This window comes from Somniosus microcephalus, unplaced genomic scaffold (assembly GCF_052327205.1).
Source record: "Somniosus microcephalus isolate GS21.2 unplaced genomic scaffold, FLI_Smic_1.0 unresolved_chr8, whole genome shotgun sequence".
In the NCBI taxonomy this organism is placed as follows: Eukaryota; Metazoa; Chordata; class Chondrichthyes; order Squaliformes; family Somniosidae; genus Somniosus; species Somniosus microcephalus.
The window spans coordinates 18,092,860-18,116,274 of NW_028225186.1; positions in this window are offsets into that span (position 1 = coordinate 18,092,860).

The window sequence follows — 23,415 nt, forward strand, 5'->3', positions numbered from 1 at the left end:
TCGGTAGATGTAGATGGTTGAATGTAGATGGATGGTTGCTGGTAGTGGTGGCCTGGGGTCACTCCTTCCCCTCCACTCCCAGGCCAAGGCGACCACACACTCTCCACACAGCAGCAGCAGCAGCACAACCTGCTCCTCAGAGAGCAAGGTCCAGAATGAAGTTGTGAGGGTGCCAGTCAGTTCCTTCTGTAGCCTCTAGATGGCACCTTCACTTATTTGTTTCTAGCCCTTTGTTAATTGTTCCTAGCCTCCTGTGTTAATTCTTAACGGACTGTTAGCTGTTCATGGGTTTCACCTGGTTTTCTTGGTATATAATTTCTGTGGTTGCTTCCCTCTTTGCTCAGTCCTAACCGAGGAACCGGGGACTAGCCTTCGCTCTGTGGCTCCTGGCTTTGACTAGCTGGTTGCCATGGTTCTCTCGAGCTCTGTATTTAAGATGTATCTAAGTCTTTGTTCTTGTTGTTCTTAGTCTTGATAAGGTGCTGGGCTGGACTAACGTGTTGCCATGCTGGCGCTTGTCTTGAGCTCTGTATTGATAATCCTGTTATCCCTGTGGCAGCCCCTCGTGATAGCTTGTCTCGAGTCTCGTCTCGGCCAGCTGGCTGCACTTGTGGTAAGCTTATCCCAGCTCAGTATGGACAAGTAGGTTGCCTCATGGAAGCTGTCCTGAGTTCCTATTCTTGACTAGCCGTTTTGTAACTTGTCTCGAGTTCTATGTATATTGTTGTGTTCCTTGTATGAATTAAGTTATGTGTGAATCTAGTAAAGTACCTTAAAGATTGTATACTTGCCTCTAGCCTGGTTTCTGCACTTGGTCCAGAACCTACCTTGCCCGGAGAGCACGGCCCCGTATCTACACGGCCCCGTGGCTCCCCACCCCCCTGACAGTAGGACTGAGCCAAACATGGACCCAGAAGAAACCAACCGGCTACGGTTTGAAACTATCGAGCTAATTTTTTGAGCTCTTTTGGGCAAATTAAGCTTGCAAGTTCTTCTAGCAAAGTTAGGTTTTCAAGTTGTCCTATTTTGTATTGATAAACTCTCGAGCACTCTTGGGCAAATGTTGGGTCACCTAGGAAGAAGCCCCCCACTGTGTTAAGTTTTCAAGTGTACTTTCAAGTCTTGTGTTAAACTTTCGAGTGAATTTTCAAGCATCCAGTGTTAAATTTTCGAGTGGAATTTTCAAGCCTCCAGTGTTAGAAATTCAAGTCAACTTTCAAGTCTCCTGGGCCTTCATTGTGTTAAAATTTCGAGTGATCTTTCAAGTCTGTTGGGCCTTCATAGTGTTAAACTTTCAAGTAAAACTTTTGAGTCTCCTGGGTCTTTACTGTATGAGACCCCCAGGTGAACTCTCAAGTCTCCTGGGCCTCTATTGTGTTAGGCCCCCAGGTGAACTCTCAAGTCTCCTGGGCCTTCATTGTGTTAAAATTTCGAGTAAACTTTCAAGTTTCCTGGGCCTTTGTGTTATATTTTCAAGTCAAACTCTCAAGCTTCTTGGGCCTCTACTGTGTTAAACCCCAAGTAAATTCTCAAGCTTCCTGGGCCTCTACTGTGTTAGATTTTTTGAGTAAATTTTCAAGTCGCCTATGTTAAATTCAAGTGAACTTTCAAGTCTTTTGGACCTTTATTGTGTTAAGCTTTCAAATTCTCCTACAAAAGAGAGACTTTCAAGTTCTTCTGGGCAAATTAAGTTTTCAAGCTCTCCTGGACAGGTTAATCTTTCGAGATCTTTTGGATCGTATAAACTCTCGAGTTCTCCTGGACAAGTTAAATTTTTTGAGCTATCCTGGACAAGATAACTTTCGAGCTCTCCTGGATAAGATACTTTTGAGCTCTCCTGGATAGGAATACTTTCGAGTTCTTCTGGACAAATGAAACTTTCGAGCTCTACTGGATAAGACATTCTTGAGTTCTCCTGGACAATTAAACTCTCAAGCTCTCCTGGACAAGTTAAATTCTCGAGCCTTCGCCCTTCTTGCATCCCTTCGGAATATAATCCATTGAGCGTGCTAACTCTGGAGAAACGATGGCTCCGTTGCTTACCAAGATTTTGGTCATATGATCGCCACGACATGTCTCTGCCGCTAGTGGATGAAGAGAATGATTCTGTCTTGAGATTTCTGAACATCTGCAGTTTGTGAACAGTTGGAATGGGGAATATCATTGCTTGAAAAGCTAAGAAGATTCGCCCTGTGTATTAGCGCCCTGTGTATTAGCGCCCTGTGTATTAGTGCCCAGTGTATTAGCGCCCTGTGTATTAGCGCCCTGTCTATTAGCGCCCTGTGTATTCGAGCCCTGTGTATTTCGAGCCCTGTGTATTTCGAGCCCTGTGTATTTCGAGCCCTGTGTTTTCGAGCCCTGTGTTTTGAGCCCTGTGTTTTCGAGCCCTGTGTTTTCGAGCCCTGTGTCTCTCGAGAACTGTGTCTCTCGAGCCCTGTGTCTCTCGAGCCCTGTGTTTTCGAGCCCTGTGTTTCGAGCCCTGTGTTTTCAAGCCCTGTGTTTTCGAGCCCTGTGTCTCTCGAGCCCTGTGTCTCTCGAGCCCTGTGTTTTCGAGCCCTGTGTCTCTCGAGCCCTGTGTCCCTCGAGCCCTGTACCTCTCGAGCCCTGTGCCTCTCGAGCCCTGTGCCTCTCGAGCCAAGTGTCTCTCGAGCCCTGCGTCTCTCGAGCCCTGCTTCTCTCGAGCCCTGTGTCTCTCGAGCCCTGTGTCTCTCGAGCCCTGTGTCTCACAGGCCCTGTGTCTCTCGGGCCCTGTGTCTCTCGGGCCCTGTGTCTCTCGGGCCCTGTGTCTCTCGGGCCCTGTGTCTCTCGAGCCCTGTGTCTCTCGAGCCCTGTGTGCTTCTGAGATTTTCGCTATCGCCATCCTGATTGTCCAGAGGGAACGTCGGGAGCCGTTCCAAGGGGTGGGGGTCCTGTGAGGGTGCCAGTCAGTTCCTTCTGCAGCCTCTAGATGGCACCTTCACTTGTTTGTTTCTAGCCCTTTGTTAATTGTTCCTAGCCTCCTGTGTTAATTCTTAACGGCCTGTTAGCTGTTCATGGGTTTCACCTGGTGTTCTTGTTATATAAGTTCTGTGGTTGCTTCCCTCTTTGCTCAGTCCTAACCAGGGAACCGGGGACTAGCCTTCGCTCTGTGGCTCCTGGCTTTGACTAGCTGGTTGCCATGGTTCTCTCGAGCTCTGTATTTAAGATGTATCTAAGTCTGTGTTCTTGTTGTTCTTAGTCTTGATAAGGTGCTGGGCTGGACTAGCGTGTTGCCATGCTGGCGCTTGTCTTGAGCTCTGTATTGATAAGCCTGTTACCCCTGTGGCAGCCCCTCGTGATAGCTTGTCTCGAGTCTCGTCTCAGCAAGCTGGTTGCGCTTGTGGTAAGCTTATCCCAGCTCAGTATGGACAAGTAGGTTGCCTCATGGAAGCTGTCCTGAGTTCCTATTCTTGACTAGCCGTTTTGTAACTTGTCTCGAGTTCTATGTATATTGTTGTGTTCCTTGTATGAATCTAGTTATGTGTGAATCTAGTAAAGTACCTTAAAGATTGTATACCTGCCTCTAGCCTGGTTTCTGCACTTGGGTCCAGAACCTACCTTGCCCGGAGAGCACGGCCCCGTATCTACACAGCCCCGTGGCTCCCCACCCCCCTGACAGTTCTGAAAATCATCCGTTAATTCCTGCTCTCTGCTTTCTGTCCGTTTGCCAATCCCCAGTACATAGTAATATATTACACCCAATCCAATGAGCACTAATCTTGTGTAACAAACTCTTGGTTAGCCGCTTTTCGAATGATTTCTGAAAATCCAAATATACTACATCCACTGGCTCCCCCTTATCTACCCTGCTAGTTGCACCCTAAAAAAACTCTAATAGATATGTCAAACACGATTTCCCTTTCATAAAACCGTGTTCATTCAGTCTAATAATATTTCGATTTTCCAACTGCCTTGTTACCGCCTCCTCAGTAATAGATGCTAGCATTTTTCCGATGCCCAATTTCAGGGTAACTGGCCTCTAGTTCCCTGTTTTCTCTTTCCATCCTTTCTTGAAAAGCGGGGTAACATTTCCTGCCTTCCAATGCAGGGGGACCGTTCTAGCATCTGGGAAATTCTGGAAGATCCAAACCAAACTCTGCTAACAGCTGCTTTGTGTCAGCTGTTGTCATTTGGTAGCACCCTCGCATCTAAGTCAGAAAGCTGTGAATTCATAGTCGCACTCCGGAGATTGAGGACAAAAATCTAGGCTGACCCTCCAGTGTAATACTGAGGGAGTGCTACACTCTCGGAAGATCCGTCTTTCAAATGAGATGTTAAACTGTTGGCCCCGACTCTTTCTCTCAGTTGGATGTAAAAGATCCCATCCCACTATGTCGAAGAAGGGGAATTATCGCCAGTGTCCTCACCAATCATCACTACAGCAGAAGATCTAGTTATTGTGACATGGCAGTTCGTGGAAGCTTCCTGTGCACATATCGGCTGCTGCCTTTTCTACACTGCAAGTGACTACTCTTCAAGAATTACTTCATTGGCTGTAAAGTTCTATTGCTCTATATCTGCAGCCACTCCAGTTAAAAACAAACGATGTAGGCCATCAGCTCCAGGGGATTTGTCTGCTTTTAGTCCCATTAAATTCAACATTACTTCTTCTTTAATAATATTAATTCCTTTAAGTTCCTCATGCTCATTAAACCTTTTGTTATCCACAATTTCTGGTATGTTACTTGAGCCTTCTACTGTTTAGACAGATGCAAAATATTTGTTTAACTTCCATGCCATTTCCTTGTCCCCCATTATAAATTCTGCTCTTTCTGCCTCTGAGGGACCCACGTTTATATGTGCTCATCGCTTCTTTTTTACGTACATTAAAAATTTACAATTTATTTTTATAATTCTTTCTAGTTGACTCTCATATTCTATTTTCTTCCTCTTTATCAATCTCTTGACCATCCTCAGCTGAATTTTAAAAATCTCCTAATCCATTGGATTGCTCTCATTTTGGCAACTTTGTAAAACTCTTCTTTTAATCTAATACTATCCTTAACTTCTCTAGTTAGCCATGGTTGGACAACTGTTCAAGTGGAGTGTTTTTATTCCCTAGGGATTTTACATTCGTTGAGAATTATTAATTATTAATGTAAATGTTTGCCATTGCTTTGAACCATCATATCTTTTAACAACATTTTTCAATCTACTTTACGAATGTTGCCCCTCATATCCCTGCAATTGCATTTGTTTAAATTTATGACCCTAGCTTCAGACTTAACCGGAGCATTCTCAAATATAATATGAAATTTTATCATATTATGATCACTCTTACCCAGATGATCCTTTACTATAATATTACTAATTAAATCAGTTTCATTACACAATACTAAATCTAAAATAGATTGTTCCCCAGTTCGCTCAAAATATTGTTCTCGACAACTGTCTCGAAGCATTCCATTAACTCGTCCTCCAAAACATTCTGCCAATTTTGTTTAAAGTCTTAATGAAGATTAAAGAACCCTTTTTTGCATTACCCTTGATATATGCGACACTAATTTCCTCATTATACGCTGTCCAACACAGTGATTACAATTAGCGTTCCTATAAACTAGTGTTATCTGCCCTTTGTATTGCATTAGCTCCACCCATACTGGTACTACATTCTGATTTTCTCTTCTAAGCTCTTTGCTCACAACTGCCTTTATCGCATCCTTTTTACTTAGTGCTACCTCCTTTTCCATTATGCCTATCATTTCTAAACATCAAGCACCCGGGAACATTTTTTCCCAACATTGGTCACCCTGTAACCAAGTCACAGTAATGGCGACTGGATCAAACGTATTGATCGCCATTTGTGCCATTAATGTATCTCTTTTGATATGAAATTTTCGAGCATTCAGTCATAACGCTTTTAATATTAACTGCTCTACAACCTGACGTTACTCTGTGGATCTTAAATTTCCCCTTACCTGAACACACACTCCACTTATTAGGGATTGTTCTCCTTGGAGCAGTGAAGGGTAAGAGGTGTTCAAAATCATGAAGGTTGTGATAGAGTAAATGAGGAAAATGGTTTCCAGTGACAGAAGGTTTGGTAAACAGAAGACACAGATTTAAGATGATTGGTAAAAGAACCTGAGGCGACATGCAGAAATATGTTTTTATGCAGCGAGTTGTTATGATTTTGAATGCGTGGAGGAAGCAGACTCAATAGTAACTTTCATAACAGACTTGAAGGGGAAATGTACATGGCTATGGGGAAAGAGCAGGGTATTAGTACTGACTGGACAGATCGACCAAAAGCCGTCACAGCTACTATCTCTCTGTCTCTCTCTCACTTTCTATCTCTCTCTCTCTCGCTCTTAATAAAACAAGGCTAAATGTATTTAATGACCCAGCCTCCAAGGCTCTCTGGGGCAGAGAATTCCACAGATTTACGAACCTCTGAGAGAAGAAATGCCTCCTCATCTCATTTCTAAAAGGGCGACCCTTTATTCTGAAACTCTGCCCCCGAGTTCTAGATTTCCCCACCAGGGGAAGCATCCTCTCTGCATCTACTTTGTCGAGCCCCCTCAATATCTTATATATTTCAAAAAGATCACCTCTCATTCTTATAAATTCCAATGTGTATAGGCCCAACCTTCAAAATCTTTCTTCATAAGTCAACGCCCTCATCTCAGGAATCAACCGAGGGAATCGTCCCAGGATTCCCTCAAATGCAGGAATATCCTTCCTAAAATAAGGAGACCAAAACTGTACGCAGTACTCCAGGTGTCTTCTCACCAATACCCTGTACAGTTGCAGCAGGACTTCCCTGCTTTTTATCTCCAACATGCTTGCAATAAAGCCAACATTCCATTTGCCTTTTTGATAACTTGCTTTACCTGCCTGATCACCTTTTTGTGTTTCATGCACAAGGACCGCCAGGTCCCTCTGAACTATAGCATTTTTTAATCTCTCTCCATTTAAATAATAATTTGCATCTTTATTTTTCCTGCCAGAATGGATAACCTCACACTTTCCCACATTATACTCCACCTGCCATATATTTGTCCTCTTTGAGTCCTCTGCACAACTTGCTTTCCCAGTGTAAGATTCGAATTTGGAGGAACTCTAGAGGGAGATGTAATTGAGGGCAAATACAGCATTTATGAAAACAACGAAGAAAAGCTTGTTAACAAGGAGAGTGACCCTGCTTCCTCAAACAAGAGGTGTACTCACAGGGGATTAACAGTGGTTCATTCAATTTATACAATTTTATAAGCAACGCCCACTTACTACAGAATGGGGTGTATATGCACAAACAGTTTCAAAACAGTTGTCCTTTATTGGTTAATGTGGTTAGTCACTCAACTGCCGGCTCCACCCTTCAACTATCGGACCCACCCCCTTGAACTCAGGTACCCTTGGTCCATGTTAGCCACAGATGCGGATTGTAATTCTGCTCCCCGCATTCCTCTTTTCCCCATTGTAGGCCGTGTTTGCAGTTTGAGAAAACATGTCTTATCCTTTTCTGTCGAGCAGGCCGGGTAATTGCAAGGCCACACTGATTCATATGTTCTGAACTAATACCATTTGATTGTTAATTGTATTCTTATCTCCTGAGAAGACAGGCAGTGTTTAGACAATGCTCTACTTGAGGGGCTGCAAACATATTCCCATGCACTTATCACTTCTATGTGTATTTGATGCTTGATATTCGACCCTGCTGCATTCCTATCTGTTCCCAGCTGCATGTTGTCAGTATCTGTTCCGAAAACCCATCTCTATCTTAAAAAGCTAACATAGTCAAGTATCCCAGAATTCATTGGGAACAAGCTGGACCTTTCAGTTTAACATAGTCAAGTATTCCAGAATTCATTAGGAACAAGCTGGATCCTTCAGTCCCCCCTTCCAACCCCCTGAAAGGACCCTTGAAGCGGGGTTGGAGAGTGTGCTCTCTACGCTACAATAGTGTGATAAGCTGGTGGGTTTATAGTATTTCAGAAATGCATATAGGTTTCCCCAATCAAATAGCATGAATGATGAAGATTTTCCTGTAATCCCCCTCCCAATTTCTTCTATACTTCCCCCCCCCAGTCCTTTGGCTATTCCAGGTAGGCCGCATATTTGTTGCGTATAGATCTGGTGTGAATCCTGTCGGGACGGCTACCCATCGAGGCACCAGATATGCATCAGATGAGTAAAGTTAATATTTAGGTATTCCCCAATTCATTATACGATTGCTTCATTATTCATACACTTGATTTTTCCAACATTTTGTTAAAGACATCATCTGAGACGCTAAGAGTAGGAGCAGTACAAACATTATCAGTTTTAACAATTTGTTTTGCAATTCGTTTAGCCTGAATCCGTTTACATTTCCTGCATGTCATACATAACAAGGTCAGGACAATTACTAACTGCACCCCGACTAATGCATGTGTAATCATTCGGATCCATGGGTGGATCTGTATATTTAGTCCCCAGTCTATCCTTTTTCCTCCGCCCGCTGCTCCTATTGCTGCATCATATGGTCTGGCAGTAATGGCCCTGATCTGATCCCTTCCTTAAATTCAATTCACTGTTCCGGTGTTCCAATTCTGCCCCGCCTGTGGTATCCTCTTTTTCTTCTATCTTTCCTGATGTTACCCCGCCTGGGGTCTCCTCTACATTGCTTCGGATGTTCTTATTCAGTGTGCTCAATCAATTGGTTAGTGCTGGTTTGTCATGGCCATGAATACCCAATTGGCTTATGTATCAAAATCTTACTACATAGTGTATAAATTCATCAAATACACTCATTACAAGTTGGAGACTACCAAAGCCTGTGAAATAATAGGAACCTAAGGGTGTGCTGATATATTAAGCGCAATATCCCACCAGTGTGGGTTATCCTCTATGCTGTCAATTTCAATATCCATTCTCGAGTTGTCTTGCTACAAAATACAAAAAAATGCTTTACGGATGAGTCCAGTTGCATCCTGAGCTCACTGAAACCCTCAAACAACAGGGAAATGTAGTCGAGTATCAGAATTTTGCCATATAATTGTGCAGCTTCTAATTAAGTATCTCATTTACTGTCAATTTCACTTGAGCATAGGTTTCGATATTAAGTGAAAAGTGTTGATCACCTCATATTAGATTCGTACTGGTTCATCCCACGCTCTGTTACCTACAAAACACAAATATTACAATCACAGTTAAATTCAGACTTACAATCATTTCCAGCGACATTACAGTTTAACATCTAATCAACAAATCTTGGAATTCAAAGATTCTACAGATCTCTCTATTACTTGTATCCAACATGTGGATAATTCTTACTAATCATGATTTCTCCTTAGCCTCAATTGCCCTAATCCAGATTCCATGTAACTCTCCACTTCAACTCCAATTTCAATCCCTTTAGAAGGTAGCAGTGTGTTTAACTCTATTCTGATTGTTTCATTAAATAGATAGTTTCTCGATGGAGTTTGTGTCAATGCTTTAAACGTTGTCTCACTCTCCTGAGCCACATTAACTACTTTTTGCCTTGCTGTTGTCAAGTAACTGAGCAGACTGAGACCCGTTCTTCAGTGCAGATTCACCATACATTATCGGATGGTTATTGCCTCATACATAACGAATCACCTTTGCACACTAATACCAGTATCTCAATATCGTGCCACACGTGTCCTCTGATACAAGCCTTTATAGGGCTTTCAGGTCTCTTATCAAAAGATTGTAGATGTCTGAAGATCTTTGCTCATCTTCCTCTGCATGGTCCCGATGTCTTGGTTAGTGGCTAGACTACGAAATTCAGTTTTCTTAAAAGTTCATTATAGGCAGGGACACAAATATCACCAAGACAAAGCTATCAATTTACTATTCTTTACTACACTTTCCTGACTTTCAATACCAAATTTTTAAAATACCCATTCAGTAGTGTAATTCCCTTATTTCAATTTTAACCCTCTATCACTTTCCTTCAATTCCCATTCATATCTCATTCATGAGTCCTGGAGTAACATTACTGTCCATTACAATATTTAGGATTGAAAACATAGATCAAACATTTTCTCTTGGTCCAAGTTATTAACACTTTTTTATTCATCATTATTGTAGAGAATCTTTTATTTTCCAAAAGTAACCAAATATAGTGCCTGAGTCCATTTTGTCATTTCACAATTATCCCAAAGTCCAACCAACAGTACAGTTTATCAATTTATCTTCCATTTCCAATTTCAGAAACAAGTGATTCTCAGGCTACGTGGCTTACACAGTGTTTTAACATTAGAGACAGAAGTGCAGCAATTAGTTTACAAGATAACTTCCATATAACAAAAGAAAGAAAATAACCAATTGTGACTCTGCTTAGAGCCCAAGGCGTTAATTTATCAAACCATAATTTTCCTTCTATCACTGTGGGGAAATATTAACCAAAAATTAAGAAACTTAAATTTAATAATGTCCAATATCTTTATACTTCATACTAAATTTGTTGCTCTGTGAACTTAAACAGCTGTCAGTGGAAAGGGTTAACTCCTTTGCAGGCTTCTAAGAAGGTGGATCAAAACATTATCAGACACACGCAATTGCGTCACTTCACGTAAATTTAAAAATAAAATCTCCCATCGAAAAGACAGTTGTGTTTTCACACTTTAACGAAACACGAACACAGAGGTAACATGGACAGTGAACAAAGACGGAATTGAGCAAAGTTCACAAGCTAAATAAGCCTTTGTAATGGCCTCTGCAACTGCAAGATTTTCCTGATTATTGCAAGACCGTGAGAGTTGGCACTGCTCCGTGAATATCTACACCACCTGCATTTTTAGCGTTTTGCTACAAAAGAACGGCTGCTTTGCCTAATGAAAATTCCAGAAGCAGTGAAATTGCTGGTGTTTGAGTGACAGTATATCGTTGGACCTAACTATTGCTTCGCTGCAGTTTATCAGCATTACTTCCCTGATTGTATTAATTCGAGATGTTCTTTATCAGACTAGGGAACTGGTGACGGGAGGCAAGAGCTTCCATTCTACTGGTTATGGTTCATCAGTTTGCAACTAACCATAGATAAGCGCTCTCTGAGCTTATCCTCCATTTCTCCCTCACATGGTGCTGTGCCACAAAATTGTGCACCAGTCAAAAATAAACGAGGTCAGAGGATAACACTTAATGATTGTTCCGCTAGATTCAACAGACTTATGCAATGGGCCAGCTCTGCACCACAAACTGATGCTTTGTATCGTTGCTCTGTAAAGATTAGGACAGGTCAACAAAATTCAGACCATCCCACAAACATTTCCGCACTAACATTGGCGTCGGGTTTACGGATTGCTTTGGTATGGACACTGCGATAGGAAAATTGTAATTAAGTCAAAATGCTTATGTGACGCTCATGATTCATCACCTTATATTACTCCCACCACGAGTGACAGACTTGAAATCACCGGTGCTTCACTCCCATGTTATGTAACTCAAAATACTCTTTCCAATAGAACATAAGTTTGGGAATCTATAATCTAATTGTAGTGCCAGGTGATTTCCCTTCACCTCCACAGTTCAAGTAGACGTATTATGAAATTTCATTGTGCTTTGAAAGAGCAGTGAGAGGATAGCAACTGATTTATTTAATTTTTTTTTATTGGGTTGGCTTAGATTTAGCAGGTGATTTTGTTTAGCTGGTTAATTATTGTATGCTCCCAGCAGCAACATAGCAGTAAAGAAAAGAGAAACAAACTTTTAACCTTTAAGTGCAGAGCTGTGTGAACTGCGATACGATTTGGATTCAAAACAAATATAGGGGTCTCGCACTTGAATTTGCTTTTATTTTGGGAAATGCCAGTGCCGTATTATTTACCTCTGGATTTAAGCTAATCGATAGAATATTCTGCAGTGGAATATAGTCCCCGTCTCTAGCAGGGATGGGTGCAGCAATGCATCTGGACAATCCTGCAGCTACAGGCTGCTGCTTAGTGGAGTGGTATACTACCGGCCTTTGTCTATCCCTCTGCACCTGGGTTACTACAGTATTACAATGATCCTTCTGTGGTAGCTTTAGATGTGGAATGGCCTATTCTGGTCTGGTAATCCGAGGGCAGCAGCCCTTATGAGGGCTTGTTTAACTTTACAAATGCTGTTTCACGATCGGTGCCCCAGTCCACCAACTCCTGGGATGGATTCCCCCATTGGATCAAATCCTGTATAGGCTGGGCCATTTCTGAATACTCTGGGATAAAGTTCCAGCAATAACTAAGTAGCCCTTGTACATGCCTGACCCCTCCAATGCGGTCTACACAAACTTACACTAACCAGAATTTCACCGTGGCCACAATGAGGGTCTGGTTTTAATAGGTTAATTAAATTCATAACTCCAATTTAATGCAGATCAATTTTTTTAAACTAACCAGTACCACTTGGCAAAGAAAGAAAGAAGCCACATTAACAATGAAACAATCACTCATGCCTTGTAAACATTCAAATTCATTTTCTTCCAGGCACATTGGCAACAGTAACTTCAAGGCTAAAGCTTATCTTTTGTAAAACAATGAACAGATAAAACGAAACAAAACAGCACATTCTTGCAGAAAACAGTAAATTACGTCATAATTCTTATTGTCCTTTCTTCAGACGCCTTTCCAAAATACTCTAAAAACATAAATTATTTTTCTCATTTAAGCAAATCAAATCAAAATGCTTTGGAAGATTTCACCATAGCAACCGCGACTCCAAGGTTAAATCTTAATCTGAAATTTAATGTTTTGTTAAACAAACTTTTTGTTCTTCTCAGTTTTTACACACCAGCTTAACTTAAATTGTAGTCGTTTTTTTCAATTCTGGGGGCACAATCTTATTCGCACATTCTTAAAACTTCCAAAATCCAAGACGAGACTAAAGATTTAAACGCTTTTAATAAAGAGAAGTGGGTGGAGCTAAACAAACATGACAGAACCTTTCTTTTAAAGACAGACTTTTCAGACAAAAGAAATACCCTAACTTCTTCAACATTCATAGTCAGGAAAACTTTCACACTTTAACACACACTTTCACACAAACTGAAATTCCTGCACTTTGTTCTTTAAGGTTCCTTTCACTCAGCAAATCTGGTATTTAATTGCCTTGGCACAGACGTTAATAACTTCCATGTCGGTAAAGCTTTGTTTCTCCTTTTTTTTCTTTTTACATCGGTGCCTCAGCAGCTTTTCCTGGCTTTCCAAATCCCTGATTTTTTTCCTTCCTTTGCTGAGTTTCCAAACTGGTTAGCCTGCAAATTAGATCTTTATCCTTCTCTATCTCTCCCTCTCTCCCCTGCACTTCATGCTTAACCACCTGGCTATGTTTCTCTCTTAACCCGTTGTGGTTTTTTTTGAGTGAGACTTTCCAGAATAAAGTTTATCATTTTTTTCTCAAAGGGGACTTGGTCTCCTTTGATTAAACATCCCGTCAATTATCAATTCACGGGCACTCCCCACTCCCCGTGGGGTTTATCCATCCTCAAGAGAAGCAGCTGATCAGGAAGCTACTTTCGAGTTCGGATCTATTACACAATTGTTGCGTATATTATTATAATCCATCTTATACTTTATCAGCACAAACAAATCACCTTATACTCTAAACCAGAGTAATACACTTATGCTTAATCAATTCCGTCAGTCCGCGGTATCCATGAGGAATAATTTTACTATAAGTGTAATTTAATACTGACTGACCATACATGGTTTAGCCCTACCAGTGACGAACGAGTCCATGTTCCTCCTAAATGTCTTCCTCTGGCTTCTCTGCTTAGGACACGACGCGGACCCGCCTTAACCGTCACTCCCAGTGTATTTTAACTCCTATGGTCCTCTTACATGCAGCATCCCACTTCTGACACAAACTGCTCGATTCGAATTTGGAGAAACTCTAGACGCAGACAGAATTGAGGACAAGTACAAAATTTATTAAAACAGCGGAGAGAAGCTTGTTAACACAGGAGAGTCACCCTGCTTCCTCAAACAAGAGGTGCACTCATAGGGGATTATCAGTGGTTCATTCAAGTTATACAATTCTATAACTGGGATTATGGGACCCAGGGTGCCTTGGCGCATTGGATCCTAAACTGGCTGAGTGGCAGGAGGCAGAGGGTGATGGTCGAAGGATGCTTTTGTGACTGGAAGCCTGTATCCAGGGGGATACCTCAGGGATCGGTGCTGGGTCCCTTGATGTTTGTGATCTACATAAATGATTTGGATGAGAATGTAAAAGGTATGATCAGTAAGTTCGCAGATGACACGAAAATTGGTGTGGTGGTAAATTGCGAGGAGGAAAGCCTCAGGCTACAGGACGATATAAACGGGTTGGTCAGATGGGCGGAAAAGTGGCAAATGGAATTTAACTCTGAAAAGTGCGACATGATGCATTTTGGACGGCAAATAAGGCAAGGGAATACACAATGAGTGGTAGGACCCTAGGAAGTACAGAGGGTCAGAGGGACCTTGGTGTACATGTACATAGATCTCTGAAGGCAGCGGAACAGGTAGATAAGGTGGTTAAAAAGGCATATGGGATACTTGCCTTCATTAGCCGAGGCATAGAATATAAGAGCAGGGAGGTTATGATGGAGCTGTACAAAACGCTGGTGAGGCCACAGCTGGAGTACTGTGTGCAGTTCTGGTCGCCTCACTATAGGAAGGATGTGATTGCTTTGGAGAGGGTGCAGAGAAGATTCACCAGGATGTTACCTGGGATGGAGCGCTTCAGCTATGAAGAAAGACTAAACAGGCTGGGGTTGTTTTCCTTGGAGCAAAGAAGGCTGAGGGGGGACCTGATTGAGGTGTACAAAATGATGAGGGGCATAGATAGGGTAGATAAAGAGGAACTTTTCCCCTTAGTAGCGGGGTCAATAACAAGGCGGCATAGATTCAGGGTAAGGAGCAGGAGATTTAGAGGGGATTTGAGGAGGAACTTTTTCACTCAGAGGGTGGTTGGAATCTGGAACTCACTGCCTGAAAGGGTGGTAGAGGCAGGAACCCAGGACAGGGGTGGATGGGCGGCGCGGACACGATGGGCCGAAGGGCCTCTTTCTGTGCTGTAAAACTCTATGACTCTATAAGCAACGCCCACTTACTACAGCACGGGTGTATACGTACCAACAGTGTCAAAACAGTTGCTCTTTATTACTTTATGTGGTTAGTCACTCAAATGTCGTGTCCAACCTTCAACTGTCGAACCCATCCCCTTGATCTCAGGTAGATTTGGACCATGTTAGCCACTGATGTGGATTTTAATTCTACTCCCTGCATTCCTCTCTTCCCCGTTGTAGGCTGTGTTTGTAGTTTGAGAAAACATGTCTTTTGTTTTACTGTAGAACAGGCCGGGTAATTGCAAGGCCTCAATGATTCATGTGTTCTGAACTTATACTATTTATTGTTAATTGTATTCTTATCTCCTGAGAACACAGTCAGCGTTTAGACACTTCTCTACTTGAGGGGCTGTGAACACACATTCCCATGCCCTTATCACTCTATGTTTCTTTGATGTTTGATATTGGACCTTGCTGCATTCCTATCTGTTCCCAGCTGCATGTTGTCAGTCACTGTTCTGAAAACTCATCTCTGTCTTTACCAGCTAACATAGTTATGTATCGCAGAATTCATTGGGAACAAGCTGGACTTTTCAGTTTAACAGTCAGATATCCCAGAATTCATTGGGAACAAGCTGGATCCTTCACCACCCATCCGCAAACTTGGCTACATTACACTCGGTCCCTTCATCCAAGTAATTAATGTAGATTGTAAATAGTTGAGGTCCCAGCGTCGATCACTGTGGCACCCGACTAGTTAACTTTTATCAACTGGAAAATGACTCATTTATCCCGACTCTCTGCTTTCTGTTAGTTAGCCAATTCTCTATCCATGCTAATATATTAGCCCCAACTCTGCGAGCTCTTATCATATGCAGTAACCTTTTATGTGGATCCTGATCGAATGCTTTCTAGCAAAACAAATACACCTCATCCACAGGATCACCATTGTCAACCCTTATCGTTATATCCTCAAAGAACTCCATCAAAGTTGTTAAACATGATTTCCCTTTCATAAAAACAAGCTCACTCTGCTTGACTGAATTATGATTTTCCAAATGCCCAACGACAGATGTTAGGCTCACTGGTCTATAGTTTCCGGCTTTCTGCCCCGTACGGGCCATTTATATTTTTTGCTCGAGAGGGTGGTTCCTTATTGTTATTATTTTTGAGCAGCTTAAAAGGTTTGGTAGGAAATTCACACGCAACCTGCAACATTTTGTTGCAAAGCTGAAAAAGATCAGATCTGCCGAGAGCACATGTTCCCTGACCTGCGGAGTGTTTCCAACATTTAATGAACAATTCCAGACTCAGCATCTGCTGCATTTTGTTTTTTATTTTACTGCAATCTCCCCATTTGTTGTAAGAAATAGAAATGTTGTGGTTAGAATCTGGAATGCACTGCCGGAAGGGGTGGAGAAGGCTGATTCAATAGTAGCTTTCAAAAGGGAATTGTCAACTACCTGAAGGAAGAAAAATTGCAGGGCTGCAGGGTAAGGGCGGGTGAGTGGGATGTGCTGAAGTGCTCTTGCAGAGGGCAATCACGGCTCGACGGGCCGTATGGGCTCCTTCTGTGCTTTATCCATTCTGAAAACCTCGAGTCCCTTCGCTGGGAGCAAGCAGAACCCAAGCACAACTAGCGCAAGGAGCACACGTCAACTCAAGCACCCCACCAATCCGCCCCTTCAACCTCCGTCTGCCCCACTTGTGCCAGAGACTGTAGGTCCCGCATTGGACTCATCAGTCACCTGAGAAATCTTTTTTAATGTGGAAACAATTCATCCTCGATTTCGAGGCGCTGCCTAAGAAGAAGAACCATTCTGTTATAGTCTTCTGAGAAAAAGTGACTGAGCTGACAAAAAAACATGAAATTAACATCTTTTCAAGTTAGCTCAGTTGGTTAGAGCTTAATGATAAAAATGCCAAAATCACAGATTCAATCCCCATACGCAAATCCTGAATTCTGAGCTGCGGAATGTTTCCAGCATTAAATAAACACTTCCAGATCCGTCGGGACTTCTCGTTTTAAAATCAGTGAATGGTTCTCAGCCGCTGACTGGTTTGAAGTGCAAAGAATAGAATTGAAATAAATACAATCCTGGGGTTTAATCACTCATTATGCCAATAGCGAACAAAAACAAACTAACCAGTCCAGGCCGGCGTTTATGCTCCACACGAGCCTCCTCCCGTCTTTCCTCTTCTAAATCTATCTGAATAACCCTCTGTTCCCGTCTCCCTCATGTGCTTGTCTAGCCTCCCCTTACATGCATCTATACTGTTTACTTCAACCGCTCCCTGTGGCAGCGATTTCGACATTCTCACCACTCTTTGGGTAAAGAAGTTTCTCCTGAATTTCATATTGGATTTCTTGGTGACTATCTTATAATGATGTCCTCTAGTTATGCTGTTCCCCAGAAGTGGAAACATTCTCTCTGTATCCACTCTGTGAAAAACTTTCATAATTTTAAACATCTCTATTGGGTGGCTCCCCTGCCTTCTTTTTTCAAGTGAAAAGACCCCTAGCCTGTTAATCCTTTCCTGATAAGTTTACCTTCGCATTTCTGGTATCATTCCTGTAAATGTTCACTGCACCATAACTCCCACAGCTAGCGGGGCTAGACTTCCTCACACCGCACCACTTGTAATGACTGTATTCCATTCTGCCAGTTTCTCTGTTTCGGTCACATCTGTTCTAAAAATGTCCACGCTATTGCTTACTTTTTCCACAAACGAGGACGCCCCTCTACCTTGGTTGACACGGCCCTCGACCATGTCCGTTCCACTTCCCACGCTGCTGCTCTCACCTCTTGCCCTCCCTCCCAGAAGCATGATAAGTTTCCCCTTGTCTTCACCTTTCCCCCCACCAGCATCCACTTTCAATGGATCACCTTTGAAATTCCGCCACCTTCAGCATTATCCCACCAACAAAAACATCTTGCCCTCCCCCCGTTTAAGAATTCCGAAGGGTCCACTCCTCTATCACTCCTCTATCACGCCCAACACCCCTACCCCTTCGCCTGGCACCTTCCCATGAAAGCACAGGAGATGCAACCCTGGCCATTTTACCTCCTCCCTTCCCGCCGTCCAGGGCCCAAAACACTCCTTCCAGTTGAATCAGCGATTTACCTGTGCTTCTTAGAATTTACTTGCTGTATTCGCTGCTCACGATGGGGTCGCCTCTACATTTGAGATCAAAGCAGATTGGGTGACTGTTTTGTGGAACACCTAGACTAATAGAATCATAGAACCATAGAAAGTTACAGCATGGAATGAGGCCATTTCAGCCCATCGTGTCCGCACCGGTGAACAAAGAACTATGAAGCCTCATCCCACTTCTCAGCTCTTGGTCTTTAGCCCTGCAGGTTAGAGCATCCCAAGTGCACAGCCAAGTGCTTTCTAAACGTGGCTAGGGATCCTGCAACTACCACCTTTTCAAGCAATGAGTTCAACGCCCCACAATCCTCTGGGTGAAGAAATTTCCCCTCAAATCCCCGCTGAATCTTCCATCAATTTTTTTAAATCTGTGCCCCCTGGTTTTTGACCCCGCTGTTAAGGGAAATAGATCCTTTCTATCCACTTTATCTAGGCCCCGCATAATTTTATACACATCAATACGGTCTCCCCTCAGCCTTCTCTGTTCCAATGAAAACAGACCCAACCTTTCCAGTCTTTCCTCATAACTAAGATTCTTTGCTCCCTGCAAAATCCTTGGAAATCTTCTCTGTACCCTCTCTATTGCAATCACATCTTTCCTGTAATGTGGTGACCAGAACTGCATGCAATACTCTAGCTGAGGCCTAACTGGCGTTTTATACAGTTGAAGCATAACCTCCCTGCTCTTGTATTCTATGCCACGGCTAATAAAGTCGAGCATTCCCTATGTCTTCTTAGCCAACTTACCTACCTGGCCTTCCGATTAGGCACTATACAGCCTTCCGGACTCAATATCGAGTTCAACCATTTCAGATCATAACATCGGCCCCTATTACATCTTTACATATTTTTTATACACACCTTTGTTTTGACCCTTTACCCCCCTTTTTTCTCTCCCACATGCCAGCTGTCTCCCATTATGCCAGCGCATTTCACACCTAATCTAGAGCCGCCTTTTGTCTCCATTAGACCTCTCACCATCTCGTCTCGTTTTGAATAACTCAAAACGTCTCTTCACTTATCTTTTGTTCTCTCCCAGCCTGGCCTTCAGTCTTGTCAAAGGGATTGATCCGAAACATTGACTCTATTTTCTCTCCACGCAGGTTGCCTGGCCTGCTGAACTTTTCCAGCATTTTCTGTTGTTATTTCGCATGTCCAGCATCTGCAGTATTTTGCTATCGTACCATTATCTACCTGGCCTGCCGCCTTCAGGGATCTGTGAACATGCCCTCCAAGGCCCCTTTGTTCCTCTACACTACTCAGTGTCCTACCATTTAATGTGTATTCCCATTCTAAACCTCCGTTCAGTGCGCAAGCGTGACTCCGAGCTTCCGATCGCCTGTCACTATAATCTCCGCTCCCCTCCCAATCTGATTTCTCCTTCTTTGGCATGTTACCCTGTGGCAATGAAGTTCAACGTACGCTCGAGGTTCAGCACCACATCTTTCTATTCAGCACTTTACAGCCTTCTGGACTTAACATCGAGTTGAACAATTACAGGCTATAATTTGGCCCCTGTATTTCTTTATATTTTTTAATTTGTTCTCATGTTTCCTCACATGGTATCTGATAATGTTGCTGCCATAATCATTCACACCTCGTCTGGAGCCATCTGTTGTTTGTTAACATGTCCCATTACCTCTGCTTTTGACTTGCACCATCATCCCTTTTGTCAGTCAATCTCTCCTGCCTTCCATCCTATCTTAGACCTTCCCATTGTTCTTTCCTCACCTCCTCCCACCCCTGCTTAAAAATCTCTCTTCCCTAACCTTTTCCAGTTCTGATGAAGGGTTCGACCCGAAATGTTGAATCTGCTTCCTGCTCGTCGATGCTGCCTGCCCAGCTGAATTTTTCCAGCTTTTTCTGTTATTACTGAAATGAATGCAGACATGGTGTTTAATCACTCATTATTATGATTAGCTTGTCTTGCATTCACGTGGCCTCTGATAAATCATGATATTATCAGAAGAGTACAGTTACGAGTCCAGCCGCAGTCGTTTTACACTCTTTTTAATTCTTGTTCAGCTTTATAAAACTAAATTGTGTTTCCACTCATTTCCTTCCAAACATTGCAGGGCTCTTCATTAAATGGATTATTTTTCGTGCTGTTCTGTCTGTATATTTCTCACTGCTCTTTTCAAATATTTTCCAAAAATTCCACAAATTGATGCCGCTAAATTATGAGTTCTTCCCATTGGAACAACAGCTTTCCATTAATCAGTGTACTGAAGTGCACTGGAGGGAATTCTGATCAGTTTCGGGTCAAGTGATTCCTACAGGGAGCCGATGTAATAAAATGAAGAGTTTGAAGCAGAATCGCTGCGAGGATGGAAAGGCCATTGGATTTCAGGTCCAACCCCATAACCACTCGGGAACCACAGCTGCACAATAGCAGTGCTTCAATCGTGGAATGACCGGTGTGAAATACCAGACAATTGCCCTGCACAATACAAATGGAAGGAAGATTTCTGACTGCTATACAGAGGCCTGCTTAGGTCAGTGTGTACAGTTCTGTGCACTGCTCCACAGAAAGGGTATATTGACCTTGGAGGGAGTGCAGTGTAGATTCATCAGGGATCCAAGGGATAGACTATGAGAAGAGATTACATAAACGTGGCTTATATTCCCTGGAATATTGAAGGGGAAGAGTTGAGTTCATAGAATAATAGAATTGCAGAAGTTTACAAAATAGAAGGAGGCAATTCGGCCCTTCTTGTCTTTGCCAGACCAAAAACAGCTGTTTTGCCTTTTCCCACTTTCCAGCTCTGGGTTCGTTACCCGGTAGGTTGCAACACTTCAAATATATCTCCAAGAACTTTCTTCTAATGTGATGGGTAGTGAGTTCTAGACCACCAGCACTCTTTGGGAGAAAGGTTCTCCTCAACTCTTCTCTAATCCTTTTACCAGCTACTTTAAATCTACGCCCACTGATCATTGACATCTCTGTGAAGGAAATTAGCTCCTTCCTATCCACTCTATCTTGTCCCCTCATAATTTTATACGCCTCAATATTGTCTCCCCTCAGCCTCCTTTGTTCCAAGAAAACAATCTCACCCTATCTAATCTTTCCTCATAGCGAACATTCTCCAGTCGTGGCAACATACTTGTAAACCTCCACTGTACCCTCTCTGGTGCAATCACATCATTATGTATTGTGGTGACTAAAATTGTGCGCAGTACTCTAGCTGTGGCCCAAATCACGTTTCATACATTTCAAGCATAACCTCCCTGTTCTTGTATTAAATACCCTGGGAAATAAAGGAAAGTGTCCCCTAGGACATCTTAACGATTAATAATAACAGAAATTCTGGAAATATTCCGCAGGCAATTTGAAACAATGACCTGCTGAATATTAACAGCATTTTCCGTTTTTATTTCAGATTCCAGCATCCACAGTCTTCTTCTATTTCCTTCTTAACCACATTACCTATCTGTTCTGCTACCTTAATGGATCAGTTGACATGCACTCCAATGTCCCTCTGTTCTTCTTCACTTCTCAAGATCCTACCATTTATTGTGTATTCCTTTGCCTATTCGCCCTCTCCAAATGCATTACTGCGCAATTCTACGGAATGAATTCCATTTGCCACTTTTTGCCCACCTGACCAGTTTTTTGTCATCATACTGCAGTCTACTACTTTTTTCCTCAATATCAACCACATGGCCATTTTTTATAACATCTGCAAATGTCTTAATCATGCCACCGACACTGAAGTCTAAGTCACTGAAGTATACCACAAAAAGCAAGCGGGCGAGTACTGAGCCCTGCTGAACCCAACAGGAACAACCTTCCAGTCACAAAAACACCCATCAACCATTACCCTTTGCTGCTTGCCAATGAGCCAATTTTGGATCCTGCTAGGCACTTTCTCTTGGATCCCATGGACCTGTCTTACCAGTCTGCCATGTGGGCAGTTTTTGAATTATAGAATTTTGAAAGGAATTGCTACAGTCGATGCAATCACATCCTTTCTATAATGTGGCGACACATGTCAAGAGGACTTAACTTTAAAATTGGAGCCAGGCAAGCCAGGAGAGAAATTACGAAACATTTCTTAGTACAAAGGGAGGTCAAAGTGTGAAACACACTCCCACAAAAGACAGTTGACGTTAGATCAATTAATAATTATATATCTGAAATCGAAAGACTTTTGCTAGACCAGGGTCTTAGGGGCATATAATAACGTTGTTTAAAAAAAATCGCCAAATATATAATTATACTTTAAAAGTGTGTGCTCCACCTGGAGGTTGAATGTGCATGCTGCATGTTAGCAGGTCTGCAGAGTTAGTAATGTCGAGTGTGCGCCCTGGTGGGTTAATGAGCACAGTGCATGTTAGCAGGTCTGTCTCTTGATTGACAACTGAAGGCTGTTTGTGATTCATTAAATGCAGGAAGATCCCAGCTAATAGTTTTTTTGGATTGAAAGATGCAAACGACTTCCTTGTCACAGTAAAAAGTGAATTATTCTGTGTCTGTTTAAAAGGGGAGTGCTGTCAGTCTTAGGGCATCCGTTATCTCTTTACAAGGGATGAGCTGTCAGTCCCAAATTATTCTGTGTCTATTTAAATGGATGTGCTGTCAGTCCCGGATCATTCTGTGTCTGTTTAAAAGGGGAATTCAGAAATTTCTGGATCATTCTGTGTCTGTTTAAAAGGTTTGTGCTATGGGTCCCGGAACATTCTCTGTCTGTTTAAAAGGGATGTGCTCTCTGTCCCGAATCATTCTGTGTCTGTTTAAAAGGGATGTTCTGTCAGTCCCGGATCATTCTGTGTCTGTTTAAAAGGGGTATGCTGTTAATACGGATCGTGCCAGTCCTGAACCTTTTCAAAATCATGAGGAATCTGGAGAGAGTTGATCCAGAGCAACTGTTGCCATTAGCAGAAGTGTCAAATACCAGAGGAAAGAGATTTAAGGAGATTGGCAGAAGAACAAAGGCGACATGAGGACAAACATTTTTATGCAGTAAGTGTTTAGGATCTGGAAAATACTGCCTGAAATGGTGGTGCAGGCAGATTCAATCGTGGTTTTCAAAAGAGATTTTGATAAGTAACAGGAGGAACAAAAATTGACGGGCTATGGGGAAAGGGCGGGAGAGTGGGGCTGGCTGAAGAGCTCTTGCAGAGAGCTGCCACGGGCTGGAAGGGCGGAATGGCCTCGTTCTATGCTCTAACAATGCTATGATTGTATGATTGATCAATCTGTATCTGCATCTTTTGTAAAAGAGATATATTTCCAGCTGCGATATCTGATTGGTTGTGGCATTGATCTC